The 12,565-nt window shown below is 38.6% G+C and overlaps 1 non-coding gene across 1 annotated transcript; it reads right to left on the bottom strand.

Moving 5' to 3' along the window:
- Positions 1–11,221: 11,221 nt before the first annotated feature.
- Positions 11,222–11,292, bottom strand: trnag-gcc. The gene has a single exon. It is a non-coding gene; the product is annotated as a tRNA-Gly (tRNA).
- Between the last annotated feature and the right edge of the window lie 1,273 nt (positions 11,293–12,565).

Raw genomic sequence — 12,565 nt, forward strand, 5'->3', positions numbered from 1 at the left:
CCCAGAAGCGGTGTTACTCCAAATCTAAATATATAAAAGTATGTACAAATAGTCTAAATAAAAGTAGAAATAAAAATAAAAATAGAATAATACTTATAAAAATAGAATAGAATAGAATACAAAGGTGCTGCAGTAGAAAAAATAGTGCAAAAAAGACAGAGCTAATATAAATACTGATTGGTTATTATTGCACACAGTATTGCACATGGACTGTCTGCCATTTCAGCAAAAAAAGAACAAGAAAAAAAAAATCTCTTGATCCACTGCTTCTCAGTGGATCTTGTAGTAGATGAAATTGTCTGTTACAATACAAATGAATTTCCTCAGCGCACAAGTTCAGGCTTTCTCTTGTGCACTGACACTATCGCACTGCTGGTGATCCTTAAGTGTGTCCTCATAAAATGTCAGCAGAAAACTGAAACCTTGACAGGATAATACATTGAGTAGTACAATTTGTCTTCTTCCATCATTATATCTATGTTTATATGCAGCATACTCTACATTAGGAATATTCAGTACTTTTAGTGGAATCAGCAAAACATTAGGTGTCAGCGCAGGAAGTAGTGTGACGGTGTGTTTGTGGGGAGGTTGGAGGTGGGCGTGTAAGTGCTTGTGTCTTATTTCTTACAAACATTCAGTGTTGACAGTTTTTATGACATCTTTCTCTAACATCAACCGTTCTGTTTTCCAGTCATGGTTGAAACTTATTTTCGTTAGTTTCCACTTGCAGGAACGGTAGAAACTAATTTTGAAATACTGCCACCGGATTTGGAGAAATGCATGTGACTGTATTATTCTATTAAAGCAAATGACTGAAAAAAAGAAATATTGAAATTTGTTGCAATTGCTCAATAACTCACAGGCTTGCATCTCTTTAGCAGATGCACTACAGCATACATGCAGGCAATAGTTGTACTGCTGCATGTGACATCTGGAAACTGCAACCTGTAGGAAACACAATTAGTGTAAAGGTGTCAAAGTGCAAATCTTTGTTTGAATTGTTGTTGGGGCCAAAAATAGCTGCCCAGTGGGGTTTGTTGTTTCACTACCAGTGAGCTGATGCAGTGTGATTTGCTATGACCGGTTTAATTTGATCCACACGTGTGAAGGCTTAATTAAGTTAATCTCAGCAACTGTCATTTTGTTGTCTTGACAGTTGTGAAGTAAATGGTAGAATACCATTCACATTAGAAACTAATTTACTTGGCATGTGAGCTAGCACACATTTGATTGGCCAGTGCTAGATCACGTGCTAGATCACATTGTGTTGTAAACTTGAGGCCAGCTTTAAAGTTTTTGCCACACAATCCTGTGATTTTTTTTTTTTTTTGTTTTGTTTTTTTTTGTTGATAGAGCCCTCCTGCATCTGCAGCCTGGCTGTGCCAATACAGTGGTCTCATACAGTGCTAATGTCTTTCTGAACACAGCCATAGAAGAAAGGCAATGACAGGGAGGGGCGAGTAGAGTTCACTAGACAGCAACGTAGGATTAATTATGTAATTATCTTAAAGCGTACTGGAATCTCCAAGCATAATTACAAAGCCCCTTCATTTTTCCTTCTGTCTCTGTTTCCAGTCATTTATAGCGTCCTTGTTTTCCAAAAGATAGGATGACATATGGCTGGAGTTGAACATCGTTTCAGTTTTGGAAAAACACCAAGAGAGGCTAAGCAGAGCCAAATGGAAATAGGATAGGTCTGCCATTCAAGGCTGAACTTACTACAAGAGAAATACCAGGCAGAGATACTATTAACTATAAAAGATAAATCTTAATCAGTTAATTCAAAGTGTATGTTGTCTATTTCTTCTATTTTCCATTAGTTTCTAGAAAGACCTAGTTTTAAGCATTTGTCTTCACTAGATTTGACTTTGTATACAAGTCAACCACTGAACCTCTTCAGTCGTTCTCAGACTTCTTTTATGAAGGCAGTGAGGTTTGGGAGGCACAAACAAAACATACAACCTGTGTGAGCTTCAGTATTTGCAGGAAAGCAAGCTACCTGCTCATTAACTCCTATTCTCTTTCATCCCTCAAGCTCTGGGGCTTGTTTCTCTTGTCAGGCTCTGCCCCCTGGCAGTCCCTACCTGCTGTGCTGATGCTGATGCTGCTTTGGAGTGAGAGACTCACACACTCATCTCACTGAGATCTCAAAGGGTCAAAGCTGTACAGAGAAAATGCAGTTGGGGACTGAAAATGGGAATCTAGCTGACAAAAATGCATGTCTCAAATATTTATTTTAATGTTAACAACGGTGTAAGATAGGAAATTACATTGATCAAGGTGTTATCAGAGTTTATTATCTGTGAGTGGGATAATGGATTATGCTTTTATCAGTTCTGAGCAGAGATCAGTGTTTTTTTTTTCCCAGGTTTTCTTGCATGATGTAGCGTACATAAAGTATACACAATGTTTTTAATTTTAATTGTAAGAAGTTAATAGTTGTTTTAAAAACTGCTTGTATAAGCAAATTAGTTATGGTGGATAGTCTAGTCATTCAGTTTATTAGTATAAATGTATTTTGCCATTTAATTTGTAATCCCCATTCTACATATGATTATTTCAGTTCTGTATTCATTAGTGCTGTATTGCCAGTTACAATGGACCATACACTGTAAAACACGTATAAAAAGTTGAACACACAGTATAAACATTTTGCAGTGAGCTGCTCCATAATGTTCTTTTCTGAAGAGAAGAAAATATTGTTTTAAAAGTTGTTTAAACACTGTTACAGTGGTGGTTCACACTGATGTCAGGTGAACAGGCATTATCTTAAAAGTCAGCCATCTTGCTATATTATTTTAAATGGGTTTCATATGGGGTTTATATGGTGATGACAGTCCACCACTTATCTGTCTGTAGATATAGACATTCAGTGTATGGCAGGTCAAAGGCTGGTGTAGAAAGGACCTTGATTAATGGAAAGGCACGTGATCTTTGTCCTTGCTCAGCTCTAGGAGATTCTAACTAAATTACCAAGTGTTCATTGCAGTTACCCACCAAAGTGACCTCTCCTTCAGAGTTGTCATCTGTCCTTCACTAATTAGGCCTGTGATGGACATTCTCATTCTGAGTGTGTTTCACTTGTCACTGCCGTGGCAAGGTCACTGTCATTCACCCTCTGACTATGAAAGCATTTATAACACTAAAGACACATTCAGCGCTACATCACAGGAACAGTGCTTCCTTCTTCCATCTAATATCTGATTGACAGATAGAATATCAAATTTTAATGAGATAGGAGCTAAATAGGCCTGTGACAGAGACTTACTTAGGGCTGGAGTGAAGCGTTGATGTATTCGATTACGTCGCTTCCGTGAATGTGTCGATTTGTGTAGAAAGTGTCAATGCATCACACAATTTATCTTCACCCCCAGTTATGGCTGCTCCTGCTCCCTGGCATGCTGAAAATGACAAAGACAACAGCCCAAGTATTTCAACTGTTGCAGCAAGTTTGGTTGACTGATTGTTGGTTGGTAGTCTGAACCTGGGAGTTGCTGTTGTGTCCTTATCTATTGTCTTTCAGACAAGAGCTCAATGAGGACTTCCTAGAGCAGATGCTAATGGCTTGTATGGCAGTGCCGCTCTCCAGGGCATATGCTATGCTATAAGTTGTACGGGGTTTGTATACATGTGTGTATAGACCTATAAAACTAAACACCATAGATTTGCAGCAATGTTAGTCGGTGTAAGCAGTCTTCTGAAGATAAATAATACAAGTGCACACAATCTGCACTAGCCATTGAAATAAATCGTCAACACTATCTACGGTAATTAATGGCAGAGTAAACAACACCTTTACTAATTAGGCCTACACTGCATAAATCTTAACTTTTGTGATAAATAGTATCATTAGGTAAAAGTTAAGGATTGAAATGGCTCCTTCATTTATAGATTTCATGTCATTTTATAGATGAGGCAAAGCTGTGTGTGTGACGTTTCCTCCATATCACTGTATGCACGCCACACATGGCCGCTGGACTCTGACAGCATTCTCTCCATGATTGTCAAGGAAATGAAAGGATATGAGACCCCTTTCTATTGTGGAGGGTCAGGGCTTCCTTTAGATGGTCAACACATTTTACCCAGGGTACACACTTCACCCCCCCCCCCAAAGGACCACTTCACTAAGCTCATAAAGAGGAAATATGAAGAGACCCTTGAGGAGAGTGTGAAAGTTTCACTCAGGGAGGTCAAAACAAAAATCACTCTCACCTCAGATGCATGGACAAGTATTGCCACAGTGGCATACTTTATTACTTTATTAATGAAGATTGGATGCTGACTTCATATGGTCTGACCACAGTGCCAGTTAAAGAGCGACATAGAGCTGAAAATATTGCTTCTTGGGTGGAAGAAGCAGCTGAGTAATTTGGTATATCGTGACTAAAGTAATGGTTGTTGTACATGACAATGCTGCTAATGTTGTTGGGGGGGTGTAAGGATGTTGGAAGAGATATGGGTTTACTTCTCTTAGATTCGCTGGCCATACACTACATTTCATTGTCATCCTTTGAAGGATGCCCAGATCAGAAAGGCACTTAGGCACACAGCCAGGGAAGAACTTCCTGGATCTGCAAAGTGAGACCTACTCGAAGAGCTGCTGAATGGTCAAGGGCTTCCAAAAGTCCATACAGAGCACATAATTTGAGACCATGCCGGTTAAAGCTTTCCAGGCTACTGCTGCCAATCAATACTAAAGGGACAGCGAGAGTTCAATTAGCGTTACAGTGGAGGGATGTAAGCATGTCTATGTTCTCTGCAGTGTGGCTTGGATGTTCCCTGCAGCTGAGAAGAGACGATGGGATGGGGTTGATGCCAGTGCCATTTTGTATCATTGTTATCTTTGTGTGAATAGTGTATACTTCCAACATAAAGATTCACAGTATATATATAACAAACAAATTCAGTGAACTGTGGACATATTAAATTGGCCCAAATATAAGACAGTACTTTTTTTCTGGAAACTAGGTTCTATCATATTCTATATATATATTCTAAATATATATACATATATTATATTTAGAAAATTATATATAGAATATTGAATTATAGGTTGGTTGTGGCTATTATGTCTTTTGGCTGTCAAGTGTTTTTGAGTCCGTTTGTACTTTACTGTTAATAGTTACTCAGCCCCGATAGAGCTTTGATAGCCTGAACCCAGGTTAACCTGAAGGAATGCCATGTAACATGTTTTGCTGCCACAGAGGAAATAAATTCATGAGTGAAAATGAATGATAGTGTCTCCTGACGCCTTTACTGCAGAAATGAACCAGGGAAAAAGTCTGTCAAACAGCCAAGAATAACTGCTGTCATCGATGATGAGCTCAAAAAGAGTCTGAAAAATGCTAACTGTCGGAGAAAGTAATCTTGATGGCAGCCTGACAGGAGAGATTGCAAGTATGTGACAAAAGACAAACTACTAAAATTTGTTTTTTCCGTGTTACCATATTTCATATAGAATTATGTGATAATGAGGACTCTTTCCTACTTATATCAGTTGTATCTCTGGGAAGCTTTCCTAATGGGACTTGTGCAAAAATGTTTTGTATACTCAACTGATTAATTGAGTATAATTAATTAATACGTAATTAATGCGTACAGTATATGATCTGTGATTTGGTAAACACCCTGCTTGCCTAAGCAGGCGTTATCACTTATTGTGGCTAATTATCTCTGCTCAGGTTGAGTGGTGCTATGCTGGAATTATGTGAAACTTCATGAACCATATAAGCTGTAATCACTCTCACTCTAACAGGTGCAACAGTTAGCATGGTAGTGATCAGGCCAAATAAGTGAAAACACTCGTATGAATGGACCCTGTATGAAAATCAAAATATTTGTATGAACAGGTGGAAGTATTGTAATGACACAATGAACCTGTTATGTGTGCAAAAGCAGAGTGGGGGAAAAAGGTAGCTGATAAGTCAAGTCAGTTTTATTTATATAGCGCCAAATCACAACAGAAGTTATCTCAGGGCACTTTTCATATAAAGCAGGTCCAGACTGTACTCTTTGCAAGATTATTTACTGAGACCCAGCATTCCCCCATGAGCAAGCACTTGGCGTCTCCTCTGAGCCAGTGTGAACCAAACAGTCAGTATAGAAAGATGATTTCATCGTGGAGTCTGTCAACAAACGAGAAAAGTTTGTGCATTTAATAAAAAGTCGCACAAATCTGACAAATTTGTCTTTGAGAAGTTGTTAATTTCACACTCAAATGCACCCTCTCTTGGTATTATTCAAATCGGAGGTGAGATTTGCACTTATTTGTCATGTGCTCCCAGCTAGAAACACAATGATTTGGACAAACAACATAAGAAAACCAGCAAATAACCTAATTTTTGAACAAAAGGAGCTCTGTAACTAAGTGAGACACCATAACAACAGTAATGCTGCCATCATGATTCTAGACTTTTTTCCCCCACTCTGAAAAATACACCTTCAGGCTGAGGGCCTGGGAGAGCTGAAAGGTCACAAAAACACAACATTGTTAGTGCTGCTGCATCTTTGGTTTTCTGGTTTCTGTTGTGGTTTTGTGCTGCTGAATAGAGAGCTCCCAGAAAATGCAGTGTTGCTGCATCCACCGTCACTGAATAGCATACAACTGTTTTTCTGCTGCATTTTTTATTTAGTCCTGTACTTGTGACTCTATGTCATTATGCCAGCGTCAGTGTTTGCACTTTAGTTTATTTATATAGGACAAAAACATTTACTATGTTACTGATGAGGTCATAGTTTTATGACAAATCCATACCACAATCGCACACCCCCATACTCCTCATCTTGCAGCATGTCAGGAAAACTCTCACTACACCTAGTTAGTCAAAGATTGCAACCTTCGCAAGGAGTGTTATTTACTAATAATTGTGACCTTGTAGATCCTTCGCCTCCATCTAATGGAGGTGACAGCTCAAGATCAAAGCCCAGGACTGAAATGCATACAGCAGGAAACAGGATAGGTGTCCGATGATGAAAGTTAGAGCTGAAAATATGTGCTACTTGATGTATCATTTTAAAATTTGAGCAGTGCTATGTATTTCATCTGTGTGTCAGCATCCACTGAGGATGATGTCATATTGCTCATAATGGCGTCCATTTGAGAGTTCTGCTGCTGCTGTTATTTAAAACCAGGAGCTCTTGGGGAACCAAATTAAATGTCAGAAGACTCACATTCAGATTGAAGCCATTTCATTGATAAGGAGAACCCTTCCTTTATAATTACCCCATAAATTAAAAGGCTTTGAATAATCCTCTACAGAGCTGTCCCCTAGAGGTTCTTTATGATCCTTTAAAAGTCATTACTCTCCCCACAACCTCCAGTTCACTCTGTCTTCTGGCTCGCAATGATCCATCAGTCAGACAAGCAAAGACATATTTGTTAGCAGATAATGAAAGCTACTGAGAGACTGTCAGTTCACTTTGACAGACATGCCAAAGAACACTGATTTTGCCATGTTCTGTGTTCTTGTTCTGTCTTCTTGATTTTGAAGTAAAGAGTGTTAATGATGTCAAACATACACCTACCAGCCTAGGCATCGTTAAAACCGGTAACAGCTTTGAATATCGTGGCTAATCAGTATAGTGACAACAGCATGATAACAAACATGCTACAGCAGGGAATAGGATATCAGATGTGCAAGTCACTAAGAAATCCTGAAAATGTCTTTAAATGAGCAAATATTAAACTTTCAGCATCCTTGTTTTTTTTTCACTAAAACCTTTTTTCATTTCTGCTTTCATTTCATCTTCTCCACGGTCAGTATTTGACTGATTTTGTTTTGGTTTGACATACTGTAAATCTTATTATTATAGCCAATGCTAGTAATTAACCCATTCATGGTGCTATAGCCAACACATTTGGTTAAAATGATGAGAAAATGTGTTCTAGCTAGTCGCTGTTGTGTCAGTCTAAATGTAACTCCATTCTGTGCTGTGGAGACTGGCAGGAAGAATAGTCCTGGATAGCTGTGGACATAAATGAGAATGAATCATCTGCAGCTTATTTGTGTGGGTATATGAATCATCCACTTTGGACCCACATTTTCTGAGAGTCCTCCATATTCTGCACAGATAAGCTGTTGGTATGTGTGTTACAGTACATGGTCCTAGAAAATTTAAATGGAATTATTACCTTTGAAGCAAATTATGAAAAGCCTGAAACGACAGAATAACGGAATGACTGAATATAGGTCCAAATACCGTTAACTGTGCTTGTCCACTAAATTAATGAATGTAACCAAAGTGACTGTCCTAGAGCTGCAATGAAGGGAATTGTATAAACCAGAACAATTTTGGAGTGTCAGTACCTTAAAAAGGAGTGGATAACTGCAGAAAATCAACTAGTGTTCCAAGTGCAACAGGGCTGTTTGGAAGGTTTTATAAATGTTTGCCTGCTATGTTAATTCACAGTGTGGGAGGGTGGCAGCTGTGAAGATGGTGGGCAAATATGTTGTTAATTTATTTTCTCATTGTCAAGCAACCAGCCTACAGCTCCCACTGCTTTGTTTACCTTTGTAGTCTCTGCAGATGGAAGCAAAACTAAGACTCTCAACTGTTGAGATGGATGACAGTGCTGTCAGTTGTCAAGGAAAGATATGGCTCGTCAGAATTATGATATATGTGTGCGTGTGTGTATATTTGATATATATTTATATTTCTTTCACAGATATGGTGGATAACACATCCTATTTTTTACACACCAAGCTATATTTGTGAACATTTTTTTGGACATCACAGATCAGTAGTAAGCTTCATCCACTGAATGACTCCACAGTATACTACCACTGCAGCACACCAGACTGGTGCTCTGCTCCCTCACCATCTGTTCTCAGTTCATTATTAAACAGAGAGAGAGAGAGAAAGAGAGAGAAAGAGAGAGAGAGAGAGAGAGAGAGAGAGAGAGAGAGAGAGAGAGAGAGAGAGAGAGAGAGAGAGAGAGAGAGATTTTAGTTCTTTTCAGAACAGGAGTGCAAGAATTTCTGACAACCTTTACTTAACAGGAAATATTTTTTTCTCAGTGGCACCGTTGCCTTATTATCATCGTTCATTGTTACTGGTTGCATTTCCAGCTCCTTTCTGGAGGATTGGTATGTGCAGAAATTGCGATTTAAGAACAGCAGGGTTTCTTTTTGTACCAAGAGTTCCCCAGAGTATTACAAATTGTTTAGAAGTTTCTTTTTTAATTTTTTAATTTCCTTTTAAGTTTTGCTTCTTAAGTACTAGGGCATCTCGTTTCAGTTTCTTTTTAATGAGCCAGAGGGAGTTTTTCATACAGAATCTTAAAAGATATTAGTTAATCATAAAGAGAAAAGACTTTTCCCCCTCACTCTTTGATTCTGTATTTCTATAATAGCTCTTAATTAAGTTTGTCCGTGTGACTAGATCTCATTGAATGAGTTAAAGTTTAGCACTGAGGATGAGTTTAGGAAGTGACGCGGGTTTTGAGATCTCTTAGCTTAGCAGAGACGTAATATCTCAAGGTTTGCGAGAGATTTTTGGGAAAATAAAGATTTAAAAAAAAAAAAAAAAAAAGCAGTTCCGGATTACATAACATTGAATTTGATTTTGAACTCTTCAAGTATACTGAGGGATTAACTATTCTTTTATTGGCTGAGAAAATTCTTCTACTTGTGTTACATAAACCATTAAGAAAACCATCTGTCTGAAAAATGCATTGTCACAAAGCTGAATACGGGGCTCATTTTGTAGATACATGGCTATCAGAAGACATTGACCATGCTTGATTAACACCAACATATAGACATGGAAATAAATATCTGCACTACAGTAAATTGTATTGTATTGGAAGTGGAGGGAATTATTGCAGGTAGGTCCAGGGCCTCCCCTTAAACTCTAGTTACGACTGAATCCCAGAGCTTGTCTGCAGAAGCAATTTGTCTTCTGATAAAACAGCCACAACATAGCAGAATCAATAGGGGCTATCACATGCATTCAATCAGACCTCTGTGCCACTGACTGCAACCATATGTCAGCATTACTTTACTTTGAATTTACTTTCCTTCTTTAACCATTTGGTATGGGTGGACCACTGTTTTATTTCATACAGTTATTTAATGTATTATATAATAGATAAAAAAAGAGGACTAACAGTCTTTTTTTTTTTTTTAGCAAGAATGTATACAATGCTAGTAATTACTTTTGAGTTTAAAAAGAAGTATTTAGGAAAGCTGAATGAAGATTGAAGAGGGATAAATGTACTGAATCCCAAGCTGCTCTTAAAAGACTGATCTTAAGCTACCAGAGTGCAGCCAAATGCTGCTCTTATTTTCGCATCTGAGCCCCTGCGGGGGGGTATGTGGAGTGAAACTAAGCTGAATTAATATGATTTATATGGGGAGTATAAACAGGAGTGTTCTGATAGGATCCTTTTTCCCTTCTTCTGAAGGGGGGCATGCCAGAAAATGTTTGAGAACCAGTGGTTTGAATCCATGGCCACTAGCAGTCTTCTCCTTCTGCCTTACTGCCCCCTTTTTCTTCTTTCTTTTTTTTTTTTGCTGCCACTTGTAGGTCAGTGGAATTGTGAATACGTGTGCATGAGACAACAACAACATAATGATTCTTGCAAATTGGGAGGTGAAAGTCCCCTCCATGCTGTATACTTGCTTTACTGTCTGCTCAGAACACCTAGCAAGCTCTCTCCTAAATCACCAGCAAACAATAATGCCACTCACGAAAGCATCTGTAAAGTTCTAGTTGAATACGTGTGACCATCACCAGCGGGAATGCATGTGATTTGTTGTTTTTTTTATCACGCATAGCAGGTTCCTTCATATTTTATTTAAATCTTCTGACACAGCCAGGATGTTATAGTAACTGACCATTCTTTTCTACACACTCACGAGCTGTTCCACCCAGATTCAAAGAGAGAGCATTTATATAGCAACTGACATTTTTACTTTACGCAAACCTCCAAACACTGTTTCCCCTGGATAACGAAAACAAATTGTCAGCAGGATAATTGCAGGGATTTCTCAGTTTTTGCAGGTGACCGGATTTTCTTTCTCAGATGTATTTACGTCCTTTAAACATACCCTGAGAGAAGTAATTGAATGTGTGCTTTTAAATCGACTCCTTATTCAATTCAGAGTTTTAATTGTCATATGCACAGTAAGGAAACAGGGTTCCCTGTACAATAAAATTCTGCCTTTGCTGACCACAAGGAATGATAAATAATATAAAGTCTAAAAAAAAAAAGAGCTTCTGCATTGGCCGGGAATCGAACCCGGGCCTCCCGCGTGGCAGGCGAGAATTCTACCACTGAACCACCAATGCTTGATGTAGAAAAGGTATAGTGAACAGACAGCGATCAGGAAACTTGTTTTTATCTAGCCGTAGCCCTAACTGTCTTCCAAAATAACTTGCACATCACAAAGGATTATTGCATCACAGCCTTCTCTGTGACTGTGTTCGACATCAGTCCCCCTTTCACTCATTCACTGGTCTCTTTAATAAACGCTCAGTATTTTACTTTGTGGCAAATAAACAGCGAAGCAGTAAATTGAGATTTCAGACATTTGTTAATCATCATCATTTTGTGTCATCATTGACAGATGCAGAGTTGCCAGCGGTAAAAACATGCTTATTTCAAGATGACTCCGGTCTTGAGACTTTCGAATGCCATACCCCACCAAATGACACAGCTACCACTGGTTCTCATTTCAAAGTCCAGCATTAGCCGCATTCGTCTCCACTAGCTGCCAGTGACAGAAAGATTCACAAGATGTTGAGGTGGGCTGCTGATGTGATGGGGTGGCCGAGTGTTCTGGCCAGACACTTCCCTCAATTTAAGAAGAGTCTAATGGGTTTTTGACAGCCAGAAGAGGAGCCACAACGGACACTGTGGTGATTAGAGGCAGATTAATGACCTGGCAACCTGAAGGGGAGATGAGGGACTGAATTTACTTCAAACTGACACATTTTCTTGTCTGATCATTTCCTGATTTGGTGCCAACCAATTGATTATAAATGATCAATTATAATAGACTTAAGTCATTAGGGTAGACAACAGCCCCACAAGGACATACAGCTGGTTGATTGGTCTGTGGTTAGATTGAATTTTGCATAAAACAAAGTCTCATAAACAAATAACACTTAAGTAAGCAGTGCACACACTCTTTACTTCGTAATAAGAAACCATAAGGTACAGACCAAAACCACTGAGATGTGTAATTAACTCCATACTTTCATTCAAAGTGGCCACCCACATAAAGAGAGAACCAAAAAAAAAAAGTGGATGCAGAAAAAAAATATCTCCTGTCACTGAAATGTGAGTATTTACCTTTCTATGCAGTATGTTACAAATGGGAAATCAGGCCAATAATTCACTTGGCTAATTTTCTAATAAATATTCGCAAATGCTTCATCTGAGATTTTCTGGAAATCAAATGGTTGACTGATTTTATGAGAGGTTTTAGAAATTCAAAATTGTCAGTGTGCTGCAGTGTTGACAAAGCTCAGCGGATTAATGCATTGATTCAAAAACACCTCTGTGTTCGTGTAGCTGTTCAGTTAAGAGCCAAGCAGGGACGATGCCTGAAACTCTTTA

Source organism: Toxotes jaculatrix, chromosome 15, assembly GCF_017976425.1.
Source record: "Toxotes jaculatrix isolate fToxJac2 chromosome 15, fToxJac2.pri, whole genome shotgun sequence".
NCBI lineage: Eukaryota > Metazoa > Chordata > Actinopteri > Toxotidae > Toxotes > Toxotes jaculatrix.